At 50.9% G+C, this 17,472-nt stretch overlaps 1 pseudogene; it reads left to right on the top strand.

Annotated features, from left to right (window-relative positions):
* The first annotated feature begins 94 nt into the window (after positions 1 to 94).
* Positions 95 to 17,472, top strand: part of LOC102372789 — a 39,891-nt pseudogene continuing 22,513 nt past the window's right edge.

Raw genomic sequence — 17,472 nt, 5'->3', positions numbered from 1 at the left:
CCCCCCCCCCCCCCCCCCCCCAGCAGTGCAGAAATCTCTCTGCCAGAGCAGCTGGTGGGCCGTGCTCCAGCATGTCGGGGGCTCTTAGACTGACCCTGGATTCCCCACCCTAACATGTGGACATGACCCAGCACCAGCATCCCTCCAGATCCTTTCCCAGGGAGCGAGGTCACGGTGCCGTGATCACCATCAGCACTGGTGCACTTCTAGGGGCTCATGTGCAGCCTCTTGCCGGTACAACGATTTGTCTCCCTTCTCCCTGCTCTTCCACACGCTGCAGCCTCCAGCTCCCTTCCCCCCAGGCCAGTCCAGGGGATGAGCAGGGCTTTCCCCTGCCCCCACCCCAGGGCTCACCTGTGCACTCTCTTCCCACCTGCAGGTGCCGGGACCCTGAGCAGAGCGGATCAGCAGCCTCCCGAGGAAGGGCCTGTAAAGCTGGAGCTGCAGAGACCCTCCCCAGGGAGACGGGGACAGAGCAACTCCCTGACGCCTGGGCCAGGCCAGCTGCAGGAGGGGCAGGGCAGGCCGGCGAAGCAGGGGCAGAGCATGGAGGTGAGCAGGGCACCAGCTGGCCGTGGGGGTGGGAGTGCAGCTGGGGCAGAGCCCAGGAGGAGCCAGGCGTGCTGTCAAGAGCTTGGGGAGCAGAGACCTGAAGAGTGAGACGTCTCTGGTGACAGTTGCAAACCCCCCAGGCTGCATTAGCAGGCGCGCGCTTCCGGGTGCAGAGAGCCAGGGGTGCTGGCACGGGAAGGCCGGGTCAGAGTCCCTGGAGCTGGGCTCCCTGCCTCTAAATGTGCTGCCTTGGGCTGCCTCCAAGGGCCGAGGAAACGGAGCGTGTTGAGCTGGGCTGAGGCCGATGCACGAGCTCCTATGTCCATAGCTGCATCCACATCACATGTCAGGTGACTGGTGGGGAACTGTGCCCCTGCCTGTCATGGCTGAGCTGCAAGTAGTTGTAGTGGAGCGAGTACAGGCAGGAGACACTGATGCTGTAACGCTTGTGCCTGCAGCTCCGGGAGGTGTTCGAGAACGTGGCAGTGTATTTCACACGGGAGGAGTGGGAGCTGCTGGAAGAGGAGGACAAGGGGCTTTACCGGGACCAGATGCTGAGGAACTACCAAGCCCTCGTTTCCCTGGGTAAAGCTCTGGTTCTTGCCTCTCCCTGGAGCCATGTGAGCTCTGCACTGTTGTCGTGTTCTCCCTGGTTTTCAAGTGTCTCATCCTCACAGGCTTTTGGCAGGTGGCTTAAATCCCCTTCCTCCCCTCTGCGCTGTCAGTGATCCAACTTCTCTGGCATTTCATGTTGAAATCTCCTTCCTCTGATCCCGCCGCCTTCACCAGAGTCTTCCCCATTCTTGCAGCTCCTGGTGCTTGCATATCCAGCAGTTTCTTGGCAAATGATCTCCCTTTGACTCCTCGCTGTCTTCATATCATCTCCATTTCAGTGTGCCTAAGAATTCATTAATAGCCGTTCCTTGGGGAATTAGTCTGATTTCCTCCCTCTCTTGCCTAGTGTGGCCTGTTCAATCACATTTAACGATCTGAGTGTGCTCAGTACAACACTGTCTAAATCCCTTTCTCTTCCCCCGGTTTCCTAACTGGTTAACGGAAGTCTTACCGGTCTCCGTTGCTACACCACTTGGATTATGCATTTCCTCAGCTCCTTCTCTAGTGACCTACGCACATGTGATGGGACCCGGGAGGAATTGCTTCTTTGTTCCCCATCCTTCTTGTCATCCAGACCTCTATGGATTAGAGACTGGCTTTGAGATGTGTGCTCTCAAGCTCACTCTCCCATTCCTAGCTTTCCTTGGTCAAGTTTGCTTTCCTCATGCTTTCTTTTCCCTCCACTTCCCCCAGAGCTCTTCCTTAGGGAAGTGCTCAAATGCTTTCTCTAGCTCAGCAAAGACCTTCTCGAGCTTTTTCTTCTTTTTTGTAATTATCTTGAAAATGTCAGGGGATGTTTGCCCTGTTCTAAAAGCCTACTGGTTGTCGCTCGTGTTGGTGGTCGTCTCGAGTCTGGGTGCAGCAACCTTTTCCTTGCCACTGCTTGACAAAAGGTTAAGTCGCCATGCTCCAGTCACCAAAACATTGGTGTTTACTACCTTTCCCTCTCAACAAGAGATGTGATGCATTAGTCTTATCCTGTTCATTTTCTAGATGAAATACAGCAAGTCCCATCCCGTTACTTTCCTAAAGTTTTAGGATCTTTCACAGACTAGGTATACATTTCTCCCGTTTGCTGATTTGTTTGTTTTGGGGGGGTGTGGGGTTTTTTTTCCCAGTTAACTACTACTCCCCTAATTTACTCTGCTCGGTCCCCTGGAAATCCAACTTGAGCTTACAGTGTCAGCACATGCAAATGTGCTTTCTGTCTTTCTCTTTTCAGTCACTTCTGTAAATAAGCTTTATAGGCATGGAAACCATGTGTTAATCCTCGTTTCTAGCTCTAACAGCAATGGCTTCAGAATCCAAGTCGTTGGTTTCTGCACGGTTGGTTTTAGCCACCTCAGCAGTTGTTTCCTCATTCACTCTGTGGCTCAGTTTTTTTTTATGCAAGTAATTCAGTTCTACTTCTCCGACTGCTCCCCTTTTGTATAGTTCTTGTCTTTTTTGGCATAAAACATGGTCCAAATCCAGCTGTGCCACTCCTTGAGGACTTCTCTTTCCTTCAGTACCTCATGAAACCTAGATATTCCTCCCTAAGGTTGGCCACCTAGTTTGCCAGGTGCGACTGGGTTTCACCTAAACTACTTCACTAGCAAAAAGGGCAAACTTCTTCCCTGCATCCCTACGTGTATCTGTTCTTTACTGTTAAAGAACTGTGTTCAGTTCTGGATGCTGCACTTCAAAGCTCGAGGGAGCTCAGAGGAGAGCCACCCGTATGATCAGAGACTTGCACGGCAAGCCATGCGAGGAGAGGCTGAGGGACCTGGGACTCTTCAGCCTGAAAAAGAGAAGGCTGAGAGGAGACCTGGTAGTAGCTCACCACTGCATCAGGGGAGTACAGCAAGGGCTTGGTGAGCAACTGTTCCCCAGGGCACCCTTGGGGATAACTAGAAGTAATGGCCACAAACTCCTGGAAGACCGTTTCAGGCTTAACACTAGAAACATTTTCAGTCAGGGGGTCCAGACTGAGGAATAAGCTCCCTGCAGAGGTGGTGCAGTCACCTGCCCTGGACATCTTCAAGAGGAGATTGGACAGTCACCTTGCTAGGCTCACCTGACCCCGCAGTTATCTTCCCTGTTTGGTGTAGGGGGCTGGACCCGGTGGTCTTCTGAGGTCCCTTCCGGCCCCTGACATCTATGAATTATGGCTGTTTGTTGACAAGCTCTTTATTTCCTATTATAAGATCACTTTTGGTTGACTTTGCTACAGCAGTTAAGGGGATCTCTTAAGCTACTTTCTACCATTTCACGTCTCCTACAGCTCTCTGTCTGCTAAATCTTCCAGAATATCCCAAAGTCCTCAAGTAATATGCTATTTTGGACTCCTAGGCTCTCAGAGGATATAACACTTTCCCTGTGGTTATCTCTTTATCTCCACTCGCAGCAGGTTATTGGTTTTGAATGCAGTACCTGACAACCTGCGCTCTCATCTCTGCCCTGGGATCATTCTCCCATTGGATGGGACGGTTGCTTTAGTTGCAACTACAGTTATTATAAAATCATCCTTTCTGAGCCTTGGTGATGGGAAATTATCTTCTCTCCCAGAAAAAGGGTCATTGCCAGCCATCTGCCATGGATTCTGTTCACTGCCAGGAGTCCTCTCTTTAAACCTTCACTGAGGAGACACTGATTTCCACTCCTTTGCCTGGAAATACGCTGATAAGATGCATGTTATCCATCCCAATATGTGTCCCATGTCTCCTAATTTGGTACCAGGAAAATAGTAAGTGTGTTATCATTCTGCTTCCTAGTACATCACAGATCAGCGCACCTCTACCCCCATCCCTGGAGATTCGTTGTTTGATACCCTTATTATACCTCCAAGTGGTTGGTGCTTTGTTTCCCATGACCAGACTCAAAGTACCTGGGTGACAAGGACTGTCATCCACTGAAGGCTTCTCCCTGCTATGCCTTCTTTCATCCTAAATGACCACCCTCCCTTGCTCATCAAGTCCCAAGTAAAATATTTGAGTTCATTGGATCCACTTCCCAAATCTCAGCTGTTTTTTCTGTATCCAGTACCCAGTCACAAACACTCATTAACCCCTGCCCAAACAGGATATCGAGGCCCTGCCCCCGACTTGATCTGCCGCATCCAGCGAGGACAGGTGGAGCTCTGGGTCTGTGATGATGAGGACCGTGGGGCAATCTCGAGGTCGGAGGACGTGCTGCCAGGTGAGTTGTGGCTGTCCCCTCCACCCGACTCCCCTCTCACAAATGCTCCATGCCCAGGGTGAAAGGCAGCCTGGAAACTGCAGACCTGCCCTGTGCTGCCATTTCAGGGTGCTGACCTCAAATGGCTTATGCTGTCATGTGTGCAGACGGGTGTTGTTCCACCCTCTGAAATTCAACACTGCGGAGACAAGCAACTGCCCCCTTCTTCTCCCCCTAACTTCAGCTGTTAGGGGACAATTGAGCTTGCTGTCTTCATTTTTAGGGGCAGATCTGGCTTCCCTAGGACACCATGATCTTAAATTTCTATCTTCACTCGGCAGCTTAAGAATTCGTTCCCCAGCCCAACATAGCTGTACCTCTCTAACACCCTCTCCCAGGGCATGATGGGATTTGTAGTCCCGCATGGAAACCCACATGGTGTGCTTAAGAAGCTCTGCGTAGCTGTAACTCTTGGATGAGAGAGAGGCTGGAGCTGTCCCTGGTGTCTCCTGGTCGGGTTGACCTGGAACCTAGGCCGTGTCTAATCCTGGTCTCAGGCTGCACGAAGTAGCTCCATGGGATGGGTGTGATTTGGAAGATTGTGTTTTGGGGGGGGAAGTGAATCCCCCATTTTTGCACCTGAATCTTCCCCCATTCTGTTTTCTGTCTGGGGCCTCAAGTGCCACAAAGCCCGAGACTCAGCATGGAGTCCGTGTGCAGGTTCATGCCAAGGCCTTTGTCCTGCTGCAAATTCCTGTGCTGTGGAGGCCCCTGGGACTTGTCAGCAGAGGAAAACTCTGCAGGCTCATTCCCTGCATCAGACAGTGCCCTGGAAACGGGTAGGAATTACCGTGCTGCTCCTTGCAGAAGGGAAACCACAGCTCTCAGTCCTCCGCTCCCACACATTTCTTGGAGGGATAAACGATAAAACATGTTGGCTTTTCTGTGGGCCAGAGAAGCAGGTGGATTTGATTTAAATCAAGTTCATTTAAATCACTGGGAGGCCTTGATTTTAATCATTATTTTCCACAAAAAGTGCATTCCAATATTTGATATGACTTTAAAACATACTATTCATAACTCGGGGATGGGTATAAGTTTCATTTTTAGAAAGTACACAACTATACATTTTAAAGTAGTCTTTTTTGATACTAGCAAACTGCCTGTCAAGAATGACGGGGACAGGCGGGTGGGGAGAGAGTCCTGCATCCGGCCACGTGTCCCTCCCTGACTGCTCCACTACCTACTGCCCCCTCCCCCATTCTGGCCACACACTCACACTCACACTCACACTCACACTCACACTCTCTCTCTCTCTCTCTATTCTCACTCACTCTGCATGTGGGACACCCAGAGACAAACATACTCTCCCTGCCATGAACACAGATGCATGCATGCACACATACACAGGTACGGACACTGCTCAGTCTCTGCACATGGAGACACAAACACACTCTATCTGCCATGAGCACGGACACATGCATGCACGCACACACGGAAACACACTCTACTCATTCTGCACATGGACACACGGCGACAAACACACTGTCCCTGCCATGCACACAGATGTGTACGTACACATGCAGACAGGTGTGCGCACTACTCGCTCACTCTCTGCATGTGGACACACAGAGACAAACACATTCTCCCTCCTGCCATGAACACAGACATGCACACATACATGCATGCATTGGCCCCCCCATGCAGCGCTGCACTGCGTTCCTGGCCTGCCCCGCCAGCCCTGCACAATTGCCTGGCCCATGTCAGCCTGCCTCCCCACTCCCCTCCCTACCTGTTGCCTCCCCCTCCCTGCCGGCTGTTCTGGGAGGTGGGGGACACCACCACCATGATTTCCCCCCCTTCACCCTCAGGCAGGGAGGTGGTGGGGAAGCCCCGCTGCTCGGGGGTCCAGAGCATGTTCCCCACTGCCAGGCTTCCCCGGCAGCAGCACAAACTTGGGCCCGGGTATCCTGGCCCATGCAGCCAGTTGCTGCCCGCCCTCTCGGCGGCACGTGCGCAGTTGGCCCGGAGACAGACAGACTGACCGACCCTTTTGTTATATTGAGAGTTTTTTCAGATTAATTTTGCAGGTACCTCACAAAACTGAGTTCTGATTTGGTTGTTTTATTCACAAGTATCTGCTTCAAGTAGCTTTGGTAAAGTGACTGGGAGGTGAACCGTGTCCAGTTCACTAGATTAATCCTGGATGTTTAGGGGATATTTTTGCCAGGCTGTATTAGGAGGACAGTAATAACCATCACCAAAACCAGATATGTAAATTGTTTTATTATTGAATTAAACAACAAGCTTATGCATTTTTTATATTTTTCTTCAACAACAAACACACATGCTTTTTTTTGTTTGTTTGTTTAAAACGATGCATGTTTTTGATTTTTTTTAAAAACTATTTTAGTTACAAATCTGAAATGCGTTTAACAAAAATTAAATGGATTATTTCAGCCAGGTCAACATGAGAAACTAAGAATACTGGGTTGTGCAGCAAACCCAGTCCTCACCTTTCTCTTCCTGTTTATTCAGAGCCTGGAAAAGAAAGATAAGCTTTCCTGCTTTTTCAGTCGCCAAGTGATTTATCAATTTAGAACAAATTAGTCCAAAGGAAGAAAATATTCTTCCTACACCTGCAGGAGAAGCTACTGTTGTTTAAAGCAGGATTATCACTTCAATAGTCTCTGGTGGATCCAGGTATTTAAGTGACTTCCACCAGTTCAATGGTGTAGCTTTCTTTAAAACTGCATCAGCAAACATGCATGTCCTGAATGGTTCACCCTTAGCCCTGAAATGTATTATAGTTGGTATTATAGAGGGATGATTGCTGGATACCCATGTCATAGCCAACTCCTCCTCTTCAGCAGTTAAGGATTGATCCTGGTACAGAGTATTGAGAATATTGGCAAGAAATTCTGCTTGATTTATTAGATTTTTTTGTTTTAATGGCTGCAATTTAACTCTGTCATTGCATAGGTCTCTTTTCAAGTTCTCGCTTGTCATGGGGTGGGGTCCCTAGGGACAGCCGTGATACCCCTAGGGTATCTTGCTAGCACAGGTATGCCTGTGACCTTGCTAGCTTCACCCCATGGGCGCCTTCTATTCTCATCTGCCACGTCTTGATGGTGAAGATAATAGATGATAGATAGGGGGGCTGCCCTCAAGGTCATGGTCCTGGTGGACCCCACTAAGCCGTGTGCGTTCTTAGACCCCTTGCTGGGTCCCTCTCTAAGTAAGTGCCTCGCAGGACACCCCAAGCCTTACGGGCTAGATGCGCGACTCCAAAACCGTCCCTTTATCGCACCCCATACCTAACAGATGGTATTCAAACATTGTTCCTCTGAGACTTTGATATAGCTCAGCCTCCCTTCATCACTGGGCCCTTGGCCCATTACTGCTCCCTTACTGGCGCTGGGGTCTTCACACTGTAGTGTGCCCCAGTGAGGCCTCCTCCTCCCCAGTAGCCTTGGCCTGGTGCACTAGTTTAAATAACAACAGAAAACACAATCTCCTGTGCTATAACATAATACAGACAGTGTAGGGTGCTCTCTGTCCCTTTAAAAGTTGCAAACTTCTCCCCAAACATTAAGTACTTTGTAGCCCAGAGTACCTGGTGAGCTCTGGGAGCCCATTAGTCCTATAGGACAGCATATCAGGTGGCCACAGCATCTCTGGACAGTACTTCTCTGCAGGCTCCTTCCCCTGGCTGCTGCTGGAGAGCCAACACTTGCCAACGTCAGCCCTGCGGTTTGTATGTGCCCAGGCCCCTGCCTTCTTCCGGTCAGCTGACCAGGTGCAGGTGCAGGTTACTTCCCTCGTTAGCCTGCTGCCATAGTAACCTGCACCTGTGTGGGGTTTCTGCCTGGCTCCTAGGGCTCTCTCCTTAGGCAGAGTCTGCCCTTAAATGAGCGGGCCTCTTAGTGCCCTGCGCCATCACTCATTTCCTTCCAAATTTCAACAGCATCAGCAATAAAACAGCGATTTCCCTGCACTTTGTTCAAGGCTACAGAGCTAGGCTTCAGCATAGTGAGCGCACGTTCTACGTTTCTCTTTAGCTCAATGTCGAGCACTTTGGGTATGCCACCTGCATCTATTTGGTCACAATTTTGTTCACAAATTGTCATCGGATTAGGCCAGTTCTCAATATATCGCTCACAACAGTCCACTACTGACAGTCCATCGCATGTCTTGTGGGAGAGTTAGTTTGGTTTCTTCAGAGCAGCTGCTGCAAAGTGGTCGTTACAGAAGTATTTTGCAATTTCAGCAACATTACCCTTTATTTCTGGAGCACTGAAGTCTTTGGCAAAGAGGTGCGTCAAATGAGTGCTGCAGCTATATGTTATGAGCTTCGGGCTTTCTTCTAGGTTTCTTCTCATCTTTGATACGTTTGCAGCATCGTCTGTGACAAAGCTGTGTGCTAGATGCTTGAATTCTCTTCCACAGTTTGTTATAGCTTGTACTGTTACTTCTTGCAAGTATCCTGCTGTGTGTGCATGTCCTGATGAATCAAGTGTTTCTGTAAGGCAGACAGTGCCGCCTTCTGTTGTCACACAAGCACGTCTTACTGGATCCTTGAGGACATTGCTCCACCCATCAAGACTCAGGTTAACAATTTTCCCCTCTAGACTTTTTGCACATTGTTCAGTTTTTTTGTCATACACTTTATCCACTAACTTGCCTACTAGCTCTGCTCTCTTAAATGGACTGTATCCTGGTAGTAATGACTGAACCATGTCAATGAAGTGTGTGTTCTCAACCATACTGGAAGGAGAGTTTGTTGCAGAAACAAACTGAGCAATTTTTTTTATCACTTACCTCTCACTGTAATCTGCTGGTCCTTATTACAGATTTATGGTTGTTTCTGGATGATGGAGCCATTTTTTTTCTTTTTGCTACATGATATAATACGTGCCATGCATTTGACTGGAACACTGGTATCATTAGCAGATAACTCTAAAACTGTAGATAGTGATGGTGATGATGAAGATGGGTATTCAGAGTCCTGTATGTTGAGGATGGATCCTCCTGATCAAAAGAAGTCAATGCAGTCACCACAGTACTTCTCATTTAGTATTACTCGTTGCACTAAGTATTATTTTAGAAGTGAAACTAAAAGGAACATCGGCCTATTTCAGCCATTATTTTATATCACAAATGCATTCAAAATACGATAGTTCCATTAAATAACAGCTATATAACTATGTTTTAGCTCAGACATTTTTATGAGAATTCAAGGAGTTTGAAGTCCTTCCAAAAGGTATGGAGAGGGAAGGCAGGCAGTCCTTAAGAAAGAAGCAGGAAACAAGAAGTTTACTAACCTGGAGATCCTGCATGTTCAGACATGTTCCTTTCATCTTCAGAGCAGCTTCCTCCTGCGAAGGAGCACATCTCACGATGTTGTTTCATTTGGGCAACCAGGCCTTGCATTTCTTTGTTTCACTGTTTGCATTTTGCACGCATGCCTGTCTTACCCATGGGTAGATGAACTTCATTAAAATATTCCAAAACAGGGTCTCTTTTATGGCCTCACAAGCCTGCTGCCATGATAGGTTTTCCCTTCTACCAAATGAATGGAGAGGCTCTAGTCAGAAACTTATCCCTCAAGACTTCTGGAGTCGTCTGCTCAGAATGTTTCTCTTTTATTTCTACTGCCACTCCCTCCGTGCATTTATCTCCAGACTCCTCTTCCTCACCCAGGTCTACTCTATTCCCAACAATCCTCTATTCATTAAACTTCTTGAAACTTTGCACTTTTAGAGAGAGGTAAGAGTTTGAATCTGTGTACACAAACTTGCAGATGGATAATAGGGCTGATGAGTGGGTAATAAGGTCTGTTGTCTCTCAACTCCATATACTGCTGTTAACAAAGATGTTATCTCTGGAGACAAAAATCAACAAGTTGAGAACTGAAACTAAGCATCACAGAGCTGTTTAATGGGATCTTCTAGTCTGAGCACTGAGTCCTACTGGGTAGAGTGGTTTTCTTTAATCTTTACTAATCTATAGAGGAGCCTCTGGGAACCCCATAAAATTGGGCCCCTAATATAGCCCATGGCCTGTTGTGACCAATTGTTAAAACTTCTCTCAAAAGGTTCACGAATTTATTGTCTCAAATAGTATATAATTACAAGTAATAATCCTTATTCCATTAGGATATATCTGAACTCTACTATATCTCAAAACGATATATAGGTTTTATTTAAAAACATCTTAAAATCAAATGATACAATTAAAGAAAAAATGGATTTAAATAAAACCATCAATGATTTAAAAAAAAAAAGAAGTAAAATTGATTTTTATGCACAGAAGAGGCTGGTGCAGGGTGAGGCACGTAGCACAGATTTTTATGCACAGAAGAGGCTGGGGCAGGGGGAGGCACGTAGCAATCACTCCTGACTGCTGACAAGCCCCAGAAATCCACCACAAGGTTGTTCGCCCTTTTCTACAGATACTGCTGTCAGGACTGCCCAAAGGCAAGCATTGCAGATGGGTCTCACCAAAGTAATTTGGCTTGTGGAGCGTGTCAGCCCAGTCAGGTGGAGGGCTCAGCGTCATCTCCCCCTGCACCTACCAGCACAGTGGGATACAGCAGCCTTTCGAGAGCCTCGTTTTTCCCTTTATCAGATCCTTCTGGTCTCATCCTCAGCCCATTAAAACATGAAGCTATTCAGGTACTGTCCAAACTCACATGTCCCATGTGTTTCTCCCAGCAGGGCCTGAGCTGATGGTGCTGAGCGCTGCTCCAGAAATCTTGAGTGTCTGGCTCAGAACTGCACCGAGCAGGGAAGACTAGAACAGGAACCTGCCCCCCCTCATCCCCATCCCCAGCCATGGGGTTTTGTCAGGAAGACCTTGTTTTCCTGAGTGCTATGGGCCAGTCCTCCTCAGAGGCCCATCGCAGCAGAAGGAATAGCAGTGTTTACCCCTTTGGCAGCACGGCAGGGACTAATCTGGATTATCTCTCCCCCATGCAGGAGGCACCTGGTTGCTGAGCACAGCTGAGGAGCAGGCTCCTGAGGAAGGCCCTGCAAATCTGGAGCTAGCATGGGCTTCCCCAGGGAGTTTGGGTGAGATGGACCCCCTGATCCCTGTGAAGGATCAGTGGCACAAGGGTCAGGAGAGGCCCCAAAAGCAGAAGGAGAATGTGGCAGTGAACCAGGTCCCATCTCCAGTTGGGCATGAGAGTGATGAAGGGAAAGAAGGCAGAAAGAGCCCAGGGTGCCGGGAACAGTTTCTAGTGGAGGCAGACCTGAAGAGGCACATGACAAACGTCCATAGGAAAGAGACACTGCATGCAAACCAAGGCAGTGTTGGGGGCCTCAGAGGGAATCGGGAGATCACCACCGAGCCCAGGGGGAGAGCCCACCACTGCCCTCAGTGCAGGAAAAGCTTTAGCTGCCCTTCGCGCCTGCCTCTGCACAAGATAAGACATGCTGGGGAGAAGCCCCATGTACGTGCCACGTGTGGGAAGAGCTTCACCTGCCTCTCGACCCTGGCTGCTCACCACCAGATCCATCCTGGACAGCTCCAAAACAGCTTGACCAAATGGGGAAAGACCTTTGTGTGCAGCTCGGAGCTAGTCAAGAACCAACACGTACGCAGGGAGAATCTCCAGTACTGCTGCGTCACATGTGGTAAGACCTTCACCCATTTCTTCTCACTGGTTCAGCACCGGCGCGTGCACTTGGGGAGGAAGACATACCGCTGCACCAAGTGCAGGGAGAACTTCATCAGCTGGCAGGGCCTGTCCCAGCACCGGTGTGTGTGGAGGGGGCAACAGCTGCACCACTGCAGCAAGTGTGGGAAGAGCTTCAGGCAGCCCTCCAGCCTGGCCAGGCACAGGTGCGTGCACACACGGAAGAAGCCACATCAGTGGTCTGAGTGTGGGAAGAACTTTACCCATTCGCCCACTGTAGCCAAAGGTCAGCTCATCCCTGCAGAGGAGAAGCCACATCAGTGCTTGGAGTGTGGTAAGAAGTTCGCTAAATTCTCCTACTTGGCCTGGCACCAGCTTTTCCACACATGGGGTAAGCCACGTCAGTGCTCTGTGTGTGGGAAGAGCTTCACCCACCCCTCCAGCTTGGCCCGGCACCAGCTTATCCACACTGGGGAAAAGCCATACGAGTGCTCTGTGTGCGGGAAGAGCTTCACCTACTCCTCCCACCTGGCGCGACACCAGCTTATCCACACAGGGGAGAAGCCACATCAGTGCTCTGAGTGTGGGAAGAGCTTCACTCAATCCTCCCACCTAGCTGAGCACCAGCACATCCACACAGGGCAGAAGCCACATCAGTGTTCACTGTGTGGGAAGAGCTTCACCTACCCCTCCCGCCTGGCCCAGCACCAGCATACCCACACGGGGGTAAAGCCACATAAGTGCTGTGTGTGTGGCAAGAGCTTCAGCAAATCCTATGGCTTGGCCCAACACCAACGCATCCACTACACAGGAAAGAAACCACATCAGTGCTCTGAGTGTGGGAAGAGCTTCACCCGTTCCTCCCGCCTGGCCGAGCACCAGCGCATCCACGCAGGGGAGAAGCCACATCAGTGCTCTGAGTGTGGGAAGATCTTCACCTACATCTCCAGCCTGACCCAGCACCAGCACATCCACCACACAGGGGAGAAGCCCCATCACTGCTCTGAGTGTGGGAAGAACTTCACCTACTCTTCACAGCTGGCCCGGCACCAGCTGATCCACACAGGGGAGAAGCCACACCAGTGCTCTCAGTGTGGGAAGTGCTTCACCTACTCCTCCAACCTGGCCAATCACCAGCGCATTCACAAGGGAGAGAAACCACATCGTTGCTCTGAGTGTGGGAAGAGCTTCACCTACTCCTACAGTCTGGCTCAGCACCAGCGCATCCACACAGGGGAGAAACCTCATCATTGCTCTGTCTGTGGGAAGAGCTTTACCTACTCCTCCAACCTGGCCAAGCACCACCATGTCCACACTGGGGAGAAGCCACATCAGTGCTCTGTCTGTGGGAAGAGCTTTGCCCGTTCCTTCCAGCTGGCCAATCACCAGCACACCCACAAGAGAGAGAAGCCACATCATTGCTCTGAATGTGGGAAGAGCTTCAGATCCTCCTACAGCCTGGCCCGGCACAAGCTTATCCACACAGTGGAGAAACCACACCGGTGCTCTGAGTGTGGGAAGAGTTTCATCTACTCCTCCTACTTGGCCCGGCACCAGCTGATCCACACAGGGGAGAAGCTACATCAGTGCTCTGTGTGTGGGAAGAGCTTCACTCAGTCCTCCCACCTGGCCGAGCACCAGCACATCCACACTGGGGACAAGCCACACCAGTGCTCTGTGTGTGGGAGGAGCTTCACCTACCCCTCCCGCCTGGCCAAGCACCAGCGTACCCACACAGGGGAAAAACCACATCAGTGCCCTGTGTGTGGCAAGAGCTTCAGCAAATCCTATAGTTTGGCTCAGCACCAGCGCATCCACTCCACAGGGGAGAAGCCACATGCGTGACCTGAGTGTGGGAAGAGCTTCACCTGATCCTCCCGCCTGGCCCAGCACCACCGCATCCACACGGGGAGAAAGCAACATCCGTGCTCTGAGTGTGGGAAGAGCTTCATCTGCTTCTCCAGCCTGACTGAGCACCTGTGTGTCCACACGCTGACGAAGCTAGATTGATGTTTGAATGTGGTAAGGGCTTCATCCGTTCCTCCCACCTGTCCCAGTATCAGCACATGCACACCCAGAAGCATCCCTGATTCTTCCAGCAGTGCAGGAAGGGGTTGGAGATGTCTGCCTGCTCAGCACCCACCAGTGCTGCATTCGGACAAGCACCCCCATGCTGGTGGCCTGCAGAAAGATTTCCCCCAGGCTTTGTCCTTTGTAGGGCACCGCAGACGCCCAGGGCCCAGAGTCTGGTCCCCAAGGTTTGATTGTGGGGAGGGGCTAAGACGAAACACCTCATGCAGAGGTCAGTCCCAATGCTGGGGGAGGAGACAAGGAAGAAAGGAAGGATTTTTGCATTATCCTGGGAGCTTGTGCATTCCCCATCAGTCTCTAAAAGCAGTCAGTGCTCCTGGGGAAGAAGTGCCTTCATGGTAGGGTGCCCTCCTGAAAATTATTGACTTCAGATGACACCTAGGGCCTGTCCTTGGCCTCCTCCAAATGTTCTCCTCTGTCCTGGTCCTAGGATTCTGGTACCTGAGGCTCTTGAACAGCAGGAACAAGGAAATTTATGGCTGGGAAAGCATTCCCTGTCCTCCACTCTGACCGTGCCTTTCCTCACCACCACATCAGCCCTCTCCCAGGCACTGCCCATGCCCCAATGGAGCTGCTCGTGCCCCCCTCCCCCCCCAAGCCTTTTTGGCCTGTTTTGCTTTTCTGTCTCTCCACAACTGTGCACCACTGGATTGCTGCTGCTCCCCTACCCTCCCTCCCGTCATGTCGTTCTCTCTAATGCATTCCCGGCTACTAAAGCCCCAGAACTGAACACGGTATCCTGTGCTTGGTCTCTTGGTCCTCTCCAGAGCTGTGAAATGGGAACAGACCAGGGCCCTGACCCCTTTCCAGGGCAGATCTCGCTGTGACTTCCCAGCCCTTCTCTTTCCAGGCCATTCACCACAATGTTGGGCTCGTGGCTAAGCCTTGGGAGCAGGAGTTGGTCCCAGCTGGGGCCTCCCCTGTCCTGCTATGCAGCCAGGACCCTGCTGGTTTGAAGGACCCCCTGGGCAGGAGGCAGTAGAGTCCCTTTTCTAAGTGCAGTGAGGTACCGGGGTGAAGGAGATGCAGCCGGTGGCGGGTCCTGCCTTTCCTGCAGAAGTGGAGGAAAGTATGGAGATATCGTCTAATCTCCCATTGGGAATGGCGAGGCCTTCCCGCTAGTGCCACCGCTGTTTGGCTCCATGATGGTTTTGGGGATACATGTACTGCTGTGCAGCTGCCTGAGGGACCCCTGCAGCCCCAGGGCACTGGCCCCTGGCAGGGTGAGTCCAGCCAGACCGCTGCACCTCCTAGGAGGGAGGAGTGCAGGGACAGAGACCTTCCCCTCCCTGGGAGCCCCTGCACCGTTCTGGTGTGCAGAAGCCAGCGGAGCGTGTTCAGACAGGTAGCTGGGCTGCACCTTGAGGCTGAGATAGGTGCCCAGGGCTGCCCCCAGCCCAGGCTGAAGCAGGGGGACATGAGCCAGAGACCCAAGCCCCAGGTCCTGGTGGGGTAGAGATCAGAGACAACAGCACACATAGCACAGCCTTTGCACTGGAGGCAGCTGCAGGACTCTGCTCCTCTGGGACAGGAGCAGGGCACAAGACCTCTGAGCTGGCCCCGGCCATGAGCAGAGGCAGCAGTGGGGAGCAAGGTCTTTGCCGAAGGGGCTGGAACAGGGTAGGGGGAGGCTGCTCAAGGGGCTGGTGTTGCTGCCACCCACTGCCCATGGGGAAGTGAACGCCTCATGTTGCCATCACTGGTGGCCTTGGCCTCACTGTTTGGGGCCTGGGGCTGGGGCCTTTCTGTCTCTTGCCAGCTCCCCTGGATGGAGATAACAGGAGGGTGCTGGGGGCTGCAGGAGTGGTGCAGTGGCTAGGGGAAGCCTTTCCCTCTTGGATGGGACTTGTCTCTTCTCAGAGGTACGTCCCTGCTGCTTTCTGCTCTGTGCTCTTCCTCCTTGAGTCCTGCATGACCCCCTCTGTGCTCTGGGACGTCGTCTCTATGGGCGTCCTTGCTCCTGCCTTGGCTAGTGTGAGCGGTGTCTGGTTGTGCACAATTCATTGCAGCCTCAGTCACAAGCTCAAGTGGATCTGTGCTCAGAGGGGAATCCCAGCAGGACCCAGTCCTAGAGCTCATGGGACAGGACCCCTCAGGACTGGGAACAGCAAGGCTGTGTTTCCATTGAACTGCTCTGCCCAAGACTTCAGACTGCTGCTGGGCAGAAAATGCCAATGACCCCTATCCAGTGTGCACAATTTTGCAGATGCCTTTTAAGCCTGTGACTTTCCTGTAATAATCTGAGAGAAATGTGAAAAGGGGAAAACTGCTGGTAGCAAAAATGGCTTCAAATTTCCAAAATAAAATGTCCACTTTTTAAAACCAAAAATTCCAAGACCAGCAACACACAATGTGAAAAACTATGCAAAAAACACACCACCCAAGAGAATATATTGCACTAGATCGTTTATTTTGGTTCCATATTTTGGAAATTATCGCAGCTTCTTATTTAAATTCCAAGCTCTTTTTTTTTCTTTAAATGCCATCTCCTTCCGCAGCACCGAAAAGGGCAGCCATGAGCGGTAATAGGGTAGGTGGTTAGGAAAGACAGCTAGACTAGGGTTGTCCTTCAAGGGGAGGGTCTGTGTTCAAGCCGGTTGTCGACTTCCTTTTTGAACTTGTTTTACTTTCCTGGTCTGTTTCTGGGTTATTTTATCTGATGATGAGCTGCTCTGGGCCATTGTAGGAAAAGTGGAATATAAATGACATGAATGAATGAGGATGTGACAAGGCCACACAGGGAGTCACTGGGAGGGTGCAGTGGGAGATTGCTGGCGTGAAACTTCCCTTTTCAAACTTCTTTAATCCCAGCTGCTTCTGTCCCATGGTCCACGCAAAGGCCACGCTGGCCTTGGGGCTTGCATGTGGGATGCCTGCCATGGATTTGGAAGTATCCGAGGCCCACGGTTGAAGAGTTTGGGAGGGAGGAGACTTGGCGGGGCTATCTATACCCAGACTTGAATGACTGAGCTGTACTCTGTTGATAGACTTGGGAACTGGGTCGGCTGATTGGGCCCGAGACCAGGACATTTGAAAAATAAATGAATTGTAATAAATACGTCTTTGCTCCACTCCTGCTCAGCTTTGGGTCAGGATCAGAGTGTTGCTCAGCTTTTTCCCCAGCCCAGGGGAAGCCTTTCCCTCCTCCACAGGCATGCTGAGCTGCTGGTGAGCTCAGCTAACATCAGTGCGCATGTGTCCACACATGCTATTAATGTGCAGAAATAAACTCCAGGGCTTATTGCTCCAGCGTTTTTTGCTCCCAGGCACACGGTTTGACCATGAACCCTGAATATATACACCCTGGTATGAATATCAGTATATTGCCCTGGAGTTTATTGGTGCCCAGCACGTTGAGCCTGGTTGGAACAGCCCTGGCTGGCGGGAGCCCAGGGCTCCTCTCACCACATTTCAAT

Source organism: Alligator sinensis, unplaced genomic scaffold (genome assembly GCF_000455745.1).
Source record: "Alligator sinensis unplaced genomic scaffold, ASM45574v1 scaffold1798_1, whole genome shotgun sequence".
Lineage (NCBI taxonomy): Eukaryota > Metazoa > Chordata > Crocodylia > Alligatoridae > Alligator > Alligator sinensis.
This window is presented reverse-complemented; position numbering and strand designations above follow the sequence as displayed.